Below are 15181 nucleotides of genomic sequence, written 5' to 3'. Positions count from 1 at the left end.
GTTAAAAATACTTTTTTTACAAAACAAATATTTTAGGTATTAAACAGATCATTCATTGCATCACTAAAAAAATTACATACCAAAATAGATAATATGATTATGAGATTATGATTTCCATTTTTTATGATGATTTAAACATCAATATTTTGCTTCTTTGGCCTTGTCCCCAACCCAGACTTTAAAACTTCTCTGCTCTAATAAAATGCTAAAAAGTGATCAATTCATTATAAAAATCACAATATGAGTTTTATAATAACTTAAAAAGAAACAAAATGTATTTTTTTTTTCATATTTGTACAACCTATGCATGTTTTTGAGCGATATATTACTGTCCCCAGCATTATCGTCATTACCGCAACAGTGTATGGTTTCTGTAGGGAATCATTTGAAGGTAACACTTGTTTATGTTGTAACCATGGAAACAAAGACTCACAAGGAAGCACATGCCAGCCATGAGAGAAGATTGACATTTTAATGTCTGGAAATGTGAGTAATTTAATCATGTATTCCTCCTGATCATAGAGTATATTTATTCACCGTCATTACCATTTACATCAGTATGGCAGTACTTTACCACAAACAAAGAAATGTACACATTATTTATATGTATTTAAAGTGCATCTTGTACTAGCTGTTGACTAGCTTTAGCAAATCCATGGCCTAGCTAGTTTTTTTCTTAAAAAAAGGAAAAATTGTCATTACCGCAACACGTCATTACCAACACATAATGTAATGACATTTTGCTATGCTATAAATATGAAATATTAAAATTCTATGTAAGCTCAGTTGTAGCCATCATTAAGTCTTTGCTCTAAAGCATGTAAGCATTATCTTGACATAATTAAAACTAAATTATTACTAAGTTTATTTTTAAAAAGTTAAGACAGTAAAAAGAGCCCGCAATTGAAGAATCACCTATACATTTATATAAGCTTCTAAGAGACACGTATTTTGACAATACATTTTAATGAAAGCTTAAAAGAAGCGACACAAGTTTTATTTATTTCAGAACCAGGAGTTTTTCAGTTAACTATATGACAATTATTTACAAATGATGACAATTCAGTTTGACTGCAACTACCCCTAAGAGTAGGCATCATGCACCTTTCTCTCAAAAAAGGATGCAAACAATAAATAGGCTAAATAGCTTATTTAAACAAGTGCATTGTTATTCTTTAATTGACCTTGCAGCTGGAACTACTTGGTTACTAAAGTTTCTGCCAACAAAATTGTAAGCAATGATGGGTTGCCACTTTGCAACATAAATGTTTGTTAATTCACAATTGCAAGAAACATACTTTCTAAAGTCTATACAATTTTAAAAGAGAGGCATTAGATCATTCATATGGAGATGACATGTTTAATTAATATAAACACAGGGATTTTGTAAAGCTCTTTTTAGTACACACGGTGGATGGCTGCATCTAAAAATGCACGTTAATACTGTACCACACAAAGCAGAAGCTATATTTCAGTGACCTCTAAAATCACTGTTGACTTTTTGGGCTTAGCGTCATCTGAGATGGACTGATACACAGGGGAAATGTATGCTGTAGTCTGATGAGTCGACCAATCAGTCATGTTCTCAGGACAAAGAGAAATAGGACCATGCCGATTATCACACATTCCAGCGTCTGTTATGGTATAGGGGAGTGTTATTGCCAATGAAAGAGGTAAATTGATTGCTGAGGGGTCTTAATGCTGCAGGGACTTCCCCGTTTGTTTCAGCAAGACGATGTTAAGCCACATTTTGTTACATGTGTTACAACAGCTTGGTTGTGTAGTAAGAGAGTGCAGGAGATAGACTGACCTGTCTGCAGTTCAGACTGGGCTTCCACTGAAAATCAGTAGTGCAGGGGCAGTATAAGACAAAAGAGACCACAGACTGTTGAGCAGCTGACATGTCAAAGAATCAAGCAAGAACTGAAAAATTCCACATAAACAAATACAACCGATGATGTAACACAGTGAAATACATGCCCCAGTCCCAACTTTTTTGAAACATGCTGCAGCCATCACATGTACGACAGACAGACAGATAGATAGCTGTAATATAATTACATGTAAGTATACATACTAAACATATAGTATTTTGCCATATAATAGTGTAGTGTAAGATATGGTTGTAGCATGGTGAAGTCCTACACAGACGCACCAGAAAATCTTGTTTCATTCAAATTGGATTCAAATGAGCTCAACTGAGAGAAACCACCCAGTCTGGGAACACTTTTTAAAACTGTCTCCACTAATTTAACCCTTAAATTAATACCTTGGGTTGTGGGTGCTCCATTACCTCATCCAATTCCCCATCTTCTAACTTTTCTTTACCTCTTTACAACTCTTTGGTTTTAAGAATTGATCTTTTCACACAAAGTTTAAAGAAAATAACATTGCGTGACATGCGAGCAGTGTTCTGTAATGTGTTCTTCAGTGTGATATGTAATGTCTGTCTGCAGGGGGGTAATAACCATATACACCAATCAGCCATAACATTAAAACCACCTCCTTGTTTCTTCACTCACTGTCTATTTTATCAGCTCCACTTATCATATAGAAGCACTTTGTAGTTCTACAATTACTGACTGTAGTCCATCTGTTTCTCTGCATGCTTTGTTAGCCCCCTTTCATGCTGTTTGGTCAGGACCACTACAGAGCAGGTATTATTTAGGTGGTGGATCATTCTCAGCACTGCAGTGACACTGACATGGTGGTGGTGTGTTAGTGTGTGTTGTGCTGGTATGAGTTGATCAGACACAGCAGCGCTGCTGGAGTTTTTAAATACCGTGTCCACTCACTGTCCACTCTATTAGACACTCCTACCTAGTTGGTAGATGTAAAGTCAGAGACGATCGCTCATCTATTGCTGCTGTTTGAGTTGTCTTATCCACTCATACCAGCACAACACACATTAACACACCACCACCATGTTATTGTCACTGCAGTGCTGAGAATGACCCACCACCCAAATAATACCTGCTCTGTAGTGGTCCTGTGGGGGTCCTGACCATTGAAGAACAGAATGAAAGGGGGCTAACAAAGCATGCACAGAAACAGATGGACTACAGTCAGTAATTGTAGAACTACAGAGTGCTATTATATGGTAAGTGGAGCTGATAAAATAGACAGTGTGTAGAAACAAGAAGGTGGTTTTAATGTTATGGTTTATCGGTGTAGATATTAGTATTGCTCACATGAATTCTGAAACTGGAATCATTATTAAAACAGCTATAACAGCCATAAAATGTCAATTTTGTATTTAGCTGATACAAGTTTCATTATTTTAACAGTAGAATTAAAACTTTGATTAATGATAGGAGTAAGAATATTTCTGTAGGAAACCTATAAATTATAGCATATATACGGGTACTATTGACAATTGACAACAGTGCTTACTTTTCCAGCTTTTTCCAATATACAAAAAGCGACAGCTCACACACATTTTTGCTGCTGGTTTGAAGCAGTAATGAAGATTGATGGACTCTTCCTCTGGTTCTTTGTGTTAATGTGATTTGTGTTAATGTGATTTCAGCTCATTGTGGGCCCTGTTAATGGTTTTTTTGTATGTTGACTCAGATCTTAGGATGTCAGAGATCCTACACTATCCCCATAACTTCCTGCCATTAGCTTTGTCATTTGTAGTGTAAACAGATTTGTTTAGTAATGTTTGTATACTTCACTGAATTTCTGGCATTTCCTCTCTTAAGGGTGGAAGTTTTGTCTAGCTGAAATGCAGGGGTTTCTCAGCTTGTTCTCAATTTTAAATGTTCAGATAAACATTTAAAAAAATGTAGAAAATGTAACTTTTAAGCTTTGAAACATAAACATGAAAAAAACAAGCATGGGAAACTGTAGTATACAACTCAGGTTATTACAGTGTATCTTAGTATTAGACCATTTCAATACAGTCCATCACAGAAGTGCACAGACACAGCCTCATACCATGACAGACCCTGGCTTTTGGACATGTTGGTGATAACAGTCTGGTCCGGTTTTTCCAAAAAATACCTAGAATGCTGATTCATCTGACCACAATACATGTTTCCACTGTGTAATGGTCCATCCTAGATGCCTCAGAGCCCAGAGAAGTTGACGTCGCTTCTGGACATGGTTAACATGAGGCTTCTTTTTTGCACAGTAAAGTATTAAGTGGTATTTGTGCATGTAACTGTGTTGTAGTTCTTACAAAGGTTTGCCAAAGTAATCCCCTGACCATGTGGTTATATGAGCTACTGTTGAGTGGCGGTTCTTGATGCAGTGCCGTCTAAGCTTAAGCTTGCACCCTTGGCCTTTACACACTGAACTTCCTCCCAGTTCCTTGAATCGTGTAATGATATTATGCACTGTAGAGGGAGAAATTTTGAAATCCCTTCCAGTCTTTATTTGAGGTACATAAAATGTTTTTAAACATTTCAATCATTTTCTCACACATTTGTTGACAAACTGGAGATCCTCTGATCGTCTTTGCTCATCAAAGACTCAGCCTTTCCTGGAAGCTGCTTTTGTACCAAACCATGATTATAATCACCTGTTTGGAATCACATAATTTTGTTTTCCCCCTCATTACTAGCCCTAAATTGCCCCCGTCCCAACTTTTTTTGGAATGTGTTGCAGGCCTGAAATGCAGGAATGGAGGTATATTAACAAATGAAATGAAGTTAAGCAGATAAAACTTGAAATGTCTTGGGTTCAAACTGTCTGCAATCAAATAAAAGTCAAAGTAAATGTAAGAAACGTGTTTTTATTTTATTTGCATTTTCCATACCGTCCCAACTTTATTATCTGTTATAAATAAGCAAAATAATTTAATAACATGTAATTAAGCATTGGTTATCTAATTACAGAAATCATTATACAAAAAAAATGTTTAATTCCAACAAATGTAATTGTATTCTACGCCCTCAAGATTAATTGTTGCTTTTGTGTCGGGCAGTTCAAGCACCAGCACCTTCAAGTTGGGTGCCTGAGCAGAGCCCTAAACCCTTACTGTTTGCATTGTATTTGGTCACAATTGTAATTGTCAATGGTAATAGCATGTACGTATTCATTTACACATAATACAAAGGTGGTATAAAACCTGCAGCCACAATAGCCTGTTATATTGCACACTCCTGTGCTAGAACCTGGGTGACACTGTCAACAGTCAAGCAAACTTTAAATTAGCATAACTTTAAAGGTTTTGTACAACAAAACAAAGCCCTTGGTTCTGATTGGTCCGTGTGATCAGCAGAAGTTGTTTTTTTTGTTTTCAGTCAGTTGGTCAAAGAAATAGTAAATGTGTGTGTAAATGTTAAATAAAAACTAATGTAAATAACCACTCAATTTAATCCAAAATTCATTAAATCATTATTAATAATTAATAAATGTTTCAAATCAGGGAGAAAGCAAGACTAAACTGGCCCATACAATGTGCTTAAACTTGTTAAAAATCACACCCTGCATTGACTGTAATACCTGTTCCTTTTTATTAATGTTCTTCCTTTTCCCTCCCACTCTAGTCATTTCCAATTCCCCAATTTATAATTCCTCTGCCACCTGCACCACCCACCCTGACCACATAGAGACGCTTCCCCTCCAACACGCATGTAGCTGCCGGATGTTTCTTTTTACCTACCAGAGAAAGAGTCTCTGTGTGAGAGGAGTCTCTGTATCAGAGAGCCCGTATCGCGTCCAGATAGACATGATATTATGTGAATCACCCATTCCTCCTCCAGGCACCTTAACCAGCAAGCAGAGGTCACATCTGCAGCAGCAATGTTGTCTTCCGGTCCACTATGCCTCTTGGACGAGCTGGTTAGGTTGACAGTATAGCTGAGATTCGAACTAAAGAGCTTGAGATCTCAGTGGTGTTGGGTTAGTGCATTTGGACCTATACATGCTTTTTATTTGTATTTTCTCCCCAATTCTTCTTCCAATCTAGTCATGTTTAATTACCAGATTGCATTACGATTCCTCTCTACTGCTGCTGACTTCCACTCCTGACCAAGGAGAGTCATGATTAACACACGCCCCCTCCGACGTGTGCAGTAGCCGACTGCGTATTTTCACCAGCATGTGACTAGTTCATATGGGGCTCAGTCTTGCATATGGAGTGTCACGCACTTGCCATCGATCAGCCTGCAAGGGTCATAATTGCATTACTTATGAGGAATCCCCTTCAGTATCCAAGCCAAACAGACGAGCCAATCAAATTTCTGGTTTGTTATTTTACGCTGCTGGTGCTTAATTAATCTATATGCCTTGCCCCTGCTCTTTATTGTGCAGCATATAATAAAACAATTAATTGAATTTTCATTAAGGCTAAATAACTAGTCATATGGTTATTTTGCCAAATTAAGTCCTTCATAGGTACTTTTAATAAACAAGCTTGCACCTTAAGCTGATAACTGTGAGTGGGCTTCTTTTCGTTATTGGCTGTGACCTTGACATTCTCTTTTTTTTGTTTGTTTAAACAAGCTCATCTGACCACAGCACATTGCCACAGTGTTTCGGTTTATTCTACATGTGCTTGTGCCAGGGCCGGCGCTAGGGGGGGGCTGAGGGGGGCATTGCCCCCCCAAATTGTGTCTTTGCCCCCCCAAGCACAATGCAAGCAACGGCTATTTTTAAAATTATCTCTGAACCAATCACAAAAATGCATTTTGTTTTACAGTGTGAAGATATTTCCTTGCTTATTCCTGATTGGCTCTTTGAGTCATATAAAAATCGGCAGACTGCCCCAAACAGTTCAGTTCGGCAGTATATGTTCTGTTAGTGTGAGCGAGAGGCAGGTATACTGCTAAACACTTTTCTTTTACAGAATTAGTATTCTTTTGTTTTCTTTATATTTTAATTTCCCAATAATATAAATATTCTCACTCATTCCTATTTCCACGTTTGAATATTCTCAGTCTGTGTGTAGGTACATTTGTCAGCTTTGACTTAAATTTGTATTAAAGCCTTTCAAGAAATAGAGTTGTTCTATTAGTAATGGCAATTTAATTAAGGGGGCGTATTAAAATGAAATACAATTAGATAATCTTTTTTCTCCATTTACATAATCAACATGTATTTTTTAATCATTGGGTTTTAAGTTTAAGTTCGAAAACATGCATTTTTATTTCTTTACCTCATACATCACTTTAAGCCAGTATCAATAGCTTGGCTGTCATCATTCATGCACAAATCAAGCCTTGAATATATTTCTGGCTTCAAAAACATGACTATCAACATGCCCCCTCATTAGGTTTTACTGCCCCCCCAAGCAAAGCAGTCCAGAACCGGGGCTGGCTTGTGCCCAGAGAATTGGCAGCATTTCTGCATAGAATTGATGTACGGCTTTCTCTTTGTGTAATAGAGTTTTGGGTTGCATTTCATAATGCTGCAGTGGACTGTGTTACATGATAACAACTTCCCAAAGCCCTTGTGACTGTGTTGATCACAGTAACATTAAGGTTTCTCATGCAATACCATTTGATGGCTCAAAGGTCATGCACATTCAATAGTAATTTTGATTCTTGCCCCCTCTTGCCCTTAATTTCTTAAGTATTCATTAGGTTTGTACAAATGCAAATTCTTTAACAGCTTATTAAGAGCAAAGTACAAATAGCATTTTATCTTGCTGTTCTCTGGTATGTTTTTTCTTGTTAGATTTTAATAATTGTGTACACCACCATATTTATCAGTACAAAAAAAAAAACTTTTAAAAAAAATACTATTTTATAGGATGTGATCATGCTTGACCAGTACGTACTTTAAACCTAAAGTCTGTTTTCACACTGTAAAAGGGAAAGTACGCTAATGCAATCCATAATCTACAAAATGTGGCATAACATCCTCTGACATGACCATATTTCTTCGTGTTTAGATCTGACAGGTGGGTCAAAGTTCAACAGCACTGAGATATGCACACCAGGCCAGGGGTCATTGTTCAGTCTTTGGTGGTCCTGTTTTCTCTGTCTTCTCTGTTGCTTCTTATCCTCTGCTCTATTAAATTTAATCTTGCTCAGCTGAAACAATTTTTTCAACTTATGGAAGGAATGTCCTACTGGGATCTGGTCCATACCATTATCAAGTACATATACCTGTGATTCTTCCCAAGGGCACGTGCCATAAGGCCAACATTATATTTAATGTATAATGTTTTACTGAACAACTTTTGATTGGTATATTCAAAAGTTTTATTTGCTAATAAACATTGCTATCTACACTGATCCTCCCACTCTGGTTCTAGTCCTATCTTATGTACAGCTGCACCAACAATTATCACAAGGAACGCAGGCCTAGATTTTGCTTTAGTCACTGATAGGTGTCAGAGTTCTACCAGAGTGTTAGCTTTGTGCTAAAACATGTTTATGGAAAATCTAACAATTAGCTACTATTAAAAACTTATCTGGAAAGATGTCAGTAATAACCCAGATACTGACATTTAACATGTTTTAAGGGTAAACAGTACAAGAACTAATTAGCTTGCTGGGTCTTGGTAACCTACCTTTTGTTTATAAGCTGCTATATAGCAGAAAGTCTGCTTCTGATTGTATCCTACATAGTTAATCTACTAGCATTCATTGGTATTCCATTCTATTGCATTCATAAGTTTACATACTATAAACAAAGTGGAGGATTATGTGGTTTTTAAGGATTGGTGTTGGCCTACTTTCAGTTTATTATTCATATGTTCTAATGTTTTAATAAGGTATAAGATGTATAGATGTTTATAAACTGGTTTTAATATTTTTTATTGCAAACATAAAATAATTATATAAAACAAAACATCAGTAGTTGTTCTACATTTGTTTTTGGTATGATTCAAAAACACAGTTAGCACTGATTAACTCTTTGTAAATGGTTGTTCCACAAAAGGACATTGATTAAGATTTATTACCACGGCACAGTTTTTTGCATGGTGAAAGAGGGCGGCACGGTGACTAAGTGGGTAGCACTGTCGCCTCACAGCAAGAAGGTCCTGGGTTCGATCCCCAGGTGGGGCGGTCCGGGTCCTTTCTGTGTGGAGTTTGCATGTTCTCCCCGTGTCTGCTCCGGTTTCCTCCCACAGTCCAAAGACATGCAAGTGAGGTGAATTGGAGATACTAGATTGTCCATGACTGTGTTTCGATAGAACCTTGTGTAATGAGTAACTACCGTTTCCTGTCTTGAATGTAACGAAAGTGTAAAACATGACGTTAAAATCCTAATAAACAAACATGGTGAAAGACAAAATACAGTGGTATACACAAACTCGACGTGTGTGACTGTTACTTTGTTCAGCACTTGGCTTGAGCGGTGCGGTAAAACGTCATCAAAGTGCGAATATAAGACAAATCTGCATTTGTGTGGAATAACTGTCAAATTCACTCTGAAAGCTTTCACATGTATCTGTGTTTAGTTGGATTTTCCTCCTGTTTCGCTTTTAAACTTGTGTTATTGCTTGGGATGCTAAGAAATTGTAAGAATCAGCTTTTTTACATCTAAAACATTTATCGCAAAAAAAAAAAACTTTTATGTGACTTAATGTATTAAAAGCACAAAACAGGAACATTAACCTTTCATTATTACCGTTCATAAGATTTTATCCTTAATGAAATTACTTGCTCGTTGTTTTAGTGCAATAAGTGCAACACTATAGGAAATAACTGCACAATGTGCCTGTACTAAACGGAGTACAATATTCCAAGATCAAGCATTTTCACGATTAAGAAGCTTAAGGAAACAATAAAGAAGTAAAGGTAAATGCAGGTTTTATTGTATTTAACAGTTTTTCAATTGTATTTCAGTGTTTTTTATATTATATTTGTGTTATTTTTTGTGTTTGTGTCAAAAACAACCCCATTATTTTGCATTAGTGTGTGCATACAGTTTAATGACATCAAATTTGTTCTCAATACAACTCAATATATCACTGGAAATCTAACTTGTGACTCTGATACTAAAATCCCACGCATGTCTACTGGGTTTGTTAGCAGTTAAATATGTGACCTGACTATCTAATGTAAATAAAGGCTGTATTGTACTGCACGATACGTACAGCATAGTCAATAATAAAATGAACACGGCACATTACAGTTCTGTTTAGTACAGTAATATGTTTTTGGGCTAAAATAGTAAAGTACTGATTATTTTAGATAATTCTATTATTCTGGATTGATTGCTCTATCACATGTAAAAATGTGTTTGAAACATTTGGAGTTAAATCAGTCAGTATATAACAATAAACATCTGGTGTTAGGTTTTTCCACTTGTGTATATCTAAAACATATTCATGCAAGTTATTTATTAACAGTTAGCTGTTATGGCCTGATATAAAGGTAGAAAAGCGAATACAAATGTGTAAAAATATAGAGATGTTTTAGGCCATTTTAGTTGTTTTTGGCATTAAAAATAACCCATGACTATTAACCATGAATAATTTAATGTATTTAAGCTACATGTTTAAACACATCACGAAATATGCTGGTCAGGTTTTACCTCACACGTATGAAGTTTGAGTATTTTACCCAGTAATCTGAATCTGGACAAGCTTTTCCCACACTTTTGCTTATTTTGAGTTTAACCGTGCAGATGACACTAAAACATGCTCATGCATGCATCGTTGCTCTCTTTTTTGAAAGCTCACCTCACTGTACTGGAGGCCAGAGAGGTAATATTAGAGGTAGTGTTGTTTTTAAGGTGCTGAACTTTAAGAAGAGCTTTGGTTATTACTGCACAATTACCTGGCTGAGAGGTAAAACTGAGGTAAATAACATCTAATACCTACAGTATGGTGTGTAGGAGTAGGTGTATTTGTTTTCTGATATTCAGAATTGAATATAGTATGTTTATTATAAATGTTATAACACAAACCTGGGCCACGATATCACCTCCTTCCTAATCAAACTATTGTGTGAAACAGCAAAGGGGGTACTTACTTTTTATACCATTGTAGTTCTTCTGAAGATGACTAAATGCATACAAATACAATAACATTAAAACCACCTCCTTGTTTCTACACTCACTGTCCATTTTATCAGCTCCACTTACCATATATAGAAGCACTTTGTAGTTCTACAATTACTGACTGTAGTCCATCTGTTTCTCTGCATGCCTTTTCAGCCCCCTTTTATGCTGTTCTTCAATGGTCAGGACCACCACAGAGTAGATATTATTTGGGTGGTGGATCATTCTCAGCACTGCAGTGACACTGACATGGTGGTGGTGTGTTAGTGTGTGTTGTGCTGGTATGAGTGGATCAGACACAGCAATGCTGCTGGAGTTTTGAAACACCTCACTGTCACTGCTGGAGTGTGAATAATCCACCAACCAAAAATATCCAGCCAACAGTGCCCCGTGGGCAGCGTCCTGTGACCACTGATGAAGGTCTAGAAGATGACCAACTCAAACAGCAGCAATAGATGAGCGATCGTCTCTGACTTTACATTTACAAGGTGGACCAACTAAGTAGGAGTGTCTAATAGAGTGGACAATGAGTAGACACGGTATTTAAAAACTCCAGCAGCGCTGCTGTGTCTGATCAGCTCATACCAGCACAACACACACTAACACACCACCACCATGTCAGTGTCACTGTAGTGCTTAGAATTACTTACACAATGAGTGGAACACGATGAGCAATTGAGGGTTAAGGGTCAACTTGGTGGTGGCGGGGCTTGAACCGGCAACTTTCTGTTTACTAGTCCAGTACCTTAACCACTGAGCTATCACTGCCCTAATAATAATACCTAAAAAAATAATACCTGCTCTGTGGTGGTCCTGACCATTGGAGAACAGCATGAAAGGGGGCTAACAAAGCATGTAGAGAAACAGATGGACTACAGTCAGTAATTGTAGAACTACTACAATGAAATGAAGTGCTTCTATATGGTAAGTGGAGCTGATAAAATGGACAGTGAGTGTAGAAACAAGGAGGTGGTTTTAATGTTATGGCTGATCCGGTGTATTTATATAATGTACAGCTTTATAATAATCATCAAGCTACTATTGGTCATCTCTATTGGTATATAAGGAGGGAGAGATTTGCAGGGCGTCCTCCTCATGTTGGTATGCCGTACTTGTCAGGAATTGCCAATCAGTAATGTGTTTGGACCTGGGGCAGCATATTTATGGGGCAGCATTTTAAAAGAATTATAGCTTTGGGAAAAAGCTTCACTCTTGTGTGCATCCCAGAACAGAATGCAGAAGTAAAAAACTGTGAAGTTCCTCTCGCCAGTAAGTCTACCACCAGTGCTTTAAATAATGCTGTCAGCTTTTTTATTATTGCTTTCACAAAAACTAGCAGGAATGCTAGGTTTAGAGGAGTGCCTTTTGTTATCAGCCAGGGCCTGTTATATAATAATAAAAACATACAAATTAGGGTTCACAAAATCAGATGTAAAAAAGATGTAAAAATATGTACACATTTTACTTTGTGACGGGAATGTAATCATGTCCATATTACATAAGAATATAAAATTAAATAAAAGTAAGAATTTTTTTATTTTATTTAGATTTTTTGTTTATGTATTTTCTCCCCTTTTTTCTCCCTTTTGTAGTGCGTCCAATTGCTCGATTGCATCATGCTTCCACTCCACCAATGCCGATCCCTGCTCTGATTGAGGAGAACGAAGCTAACCCCGCCCCCTCCGACACGTTTGTGCACTCATTTAAGAGGCTTATAAAAGAAAAAATAAATAAAACATTAAGAGGCTTCCAGTCTAGTGACGTGAATTTAGTGCGCAGTAGCATTAGCTTACATGTAGCAATATTCATATTTTGACTCTGTAACGACTTCATAATTCAGAGGATCCAGTGATAATAGACAGAAGAATCTCCATAAAACAAAATGTAACAGCTTTGGAACATTTTTTATGACTACAGGATTCGCGAGAGAGACCATTTGCGAAATCTCCATTCATATTTACCATTCAAAATTTCTCTTAGACCCGGGTTACCAAATATGGGCATAACAACATGGCGTGGCCTACAAAATGACGACACGACTTCAGTGGTCTATGAGAGAGACCCCATCCGGCTTAGTCCCGCCCATATAAACAACAGGCCAATCGTTGTTCATGTGGCTGCTCATCCTTAGCCGACAAGGCAGAGCTGAGATTCGATACGATGTATTCGAGATCCCAGCTCTGATTCCAGCATGTGTTTTTACCACTGCGCCACCTGAGCGGCCTTTTTTTTTTTTTTTTAAAGAGAAATAATAAAAGGAAACTTTGTCATAATTTGTCTTCAATTTCAGTCTAAAATCATGAACCCAGTATCGTGAATCGCATTGCATCGTGGGTAGAGTGTATCGTTACATCCCTAGTCATAATTAATCCCTAAATGTTTACAGATGTTAAAATGTTACAAACTGGCAAGATAGACGGTACCTGCAGTTAAAGTAATTATTACCAAATGCACTTTGAGCTGGGTTGCCCGATTTGCAGTTTAAAGTCTTTAGTCACATTTTTATTCCAAATCCAACTGGCACCATATATTCAACAACATTAACCATTAACATCTGATCTTTATGACCGTCTGTCTGTCCTTCCATCTGTCTGCCAAAACCATGGGCATTAATTTGGAGCTGCCTCACACGCCCCGCTTCGTTGAAAGGCTTTCCACTAGATTTTGAAATGTGTCTTTGTATCATTTAGTCAAACCAGTATTTTAAAGGTCAGGCAGTAATGTTGGACTCGCAATCGACATTCCAGTTAATGCTAAAGATTCAGGGCTCTGGTGTCTACTGGACTTCCTCCACACCAAACTCCTAAAACCATGTCTTTATGGACTTGCTTTGTGCACAGAAGCACAGTCATGTTGGAACAGGAAAGTGCCACAAACTGTTGCTATACATTTTATTTTATAGAATTGTTTTTATTTAGCTTTTAGCTATTGGTGTAGCTCAAACACCTGAACATCAGTCCCAGTGTTTTACAAAAAAATCTAAATCAATGCCTTGTGATCTCATCCGTCTGTGACGATCTAAACAATGTCAGATCAGATAGAATGTTGTACATTGCTGACATGATCTTTGTAAAAGGCTGCATATTTTGACATGCTAAACCTCAGAGCGTGAGGCAGAAAAAACACTTGATCTAGCTTAGAGACAGCCATGAGTTCATACTAAAGGAATGCAATGTCAAGGTCAGTTTTACACTTTGATTTCTGGAGGGGAAACAGTAAGTCACACTGTAAGCTCAGCATTGGTAAGACAGTTCATATGACCACCTCCTTGTTTCTACACTCACTGTCCATGTTATCAGCTCCACTTGCCACATAGAAGCACTTTGTAGTTCTGCAATTACTGACTGTAGTCCATCTGTTTCTCTCCATGCTTTGTTAGCCCCCTTTCATGCTGTTCTTCAATGGTCAGGACCCCCACAGGACCACTACGATGCGCACCACGAAGAGTGGAAAAGGAATGTAGAGTACCTAGTTTGCCATATGTGCTAAAGCTCACTGTAAGAATCTGCTATTGTGTGAAGAAGCTGCTGGTAGCTTTGTATGTGTTGAAGTAATGCAAGCAACAGGGGCTGCCAAAGTACAGAAGAATTGGATATGTCAAGTATACCACAATGCATTTACCATAGACAAACACAGCCAACAGAATAAATAGTGTTCTGAAATTTAGGTGTCACACCAGCCAGTTAGTAGAGCATAACGTAGGTCTGATCTTAAATGCAACACATATTAGCTCTAACCTGCTTTCTTTGGAAGAAACATCAGCACAAGAACTGTTTGCCAAAATCTTAATGGATTAGGCTTCTATGGCTGAGCAGCCACAAACAAACCTAAGATTAGTTTGGACCATATATTTGGACCACGATTTTAAGGCTGCAGGGTCCTGTATTTAACTTGGTGATAACAGCTTAAGAAAGGTTCTCTTTTCATTTTCCTCCCTGTGTGCAAAGTAAGATTGGTGGTGGTATTTGTTTTGGAATAAAAACATGCTTAACCTTGTGATTAATTGGAATTTCATAGCCCAACAAAGTGCCCAACCTTACTAATGCTTACACTGATCAGCCATAACATTAAAACCACCTCCTTGTTTCTACACTTACTGTCCATGTTATCAGCTCCACTTACCATATAGAAGCACTTTGTAGTTCTACAATTACTGACTGTAGTCCATCTGTTTCTCTGCATGCTTTGTTAGCCCCCTATCTTGCTGTTCTCTAATGGTCAGGACCCCCACAGGACCACCACAGAGCAGGTATTATTTAGGTGGTGGATGATT

Source organism: Trichomycterus rosablanca, chromosome 21 (assembly GCF_030014385.1).
Source record: "Trichomycterus rosablanca isolate fTriRos1 chromosome 21, fTriRos1.hap1, whole genome shotgun sequence".
Taxonomy (NCBI): Eukaryota; Metazoa; Chordata; class Actinopteri; order Siluriformes; family Trichomycteridae; genus Trichomycterus; species Trichomycterus rosablanca.
This window is presented reverse-complemented; position numbering follows the sequence as displayed.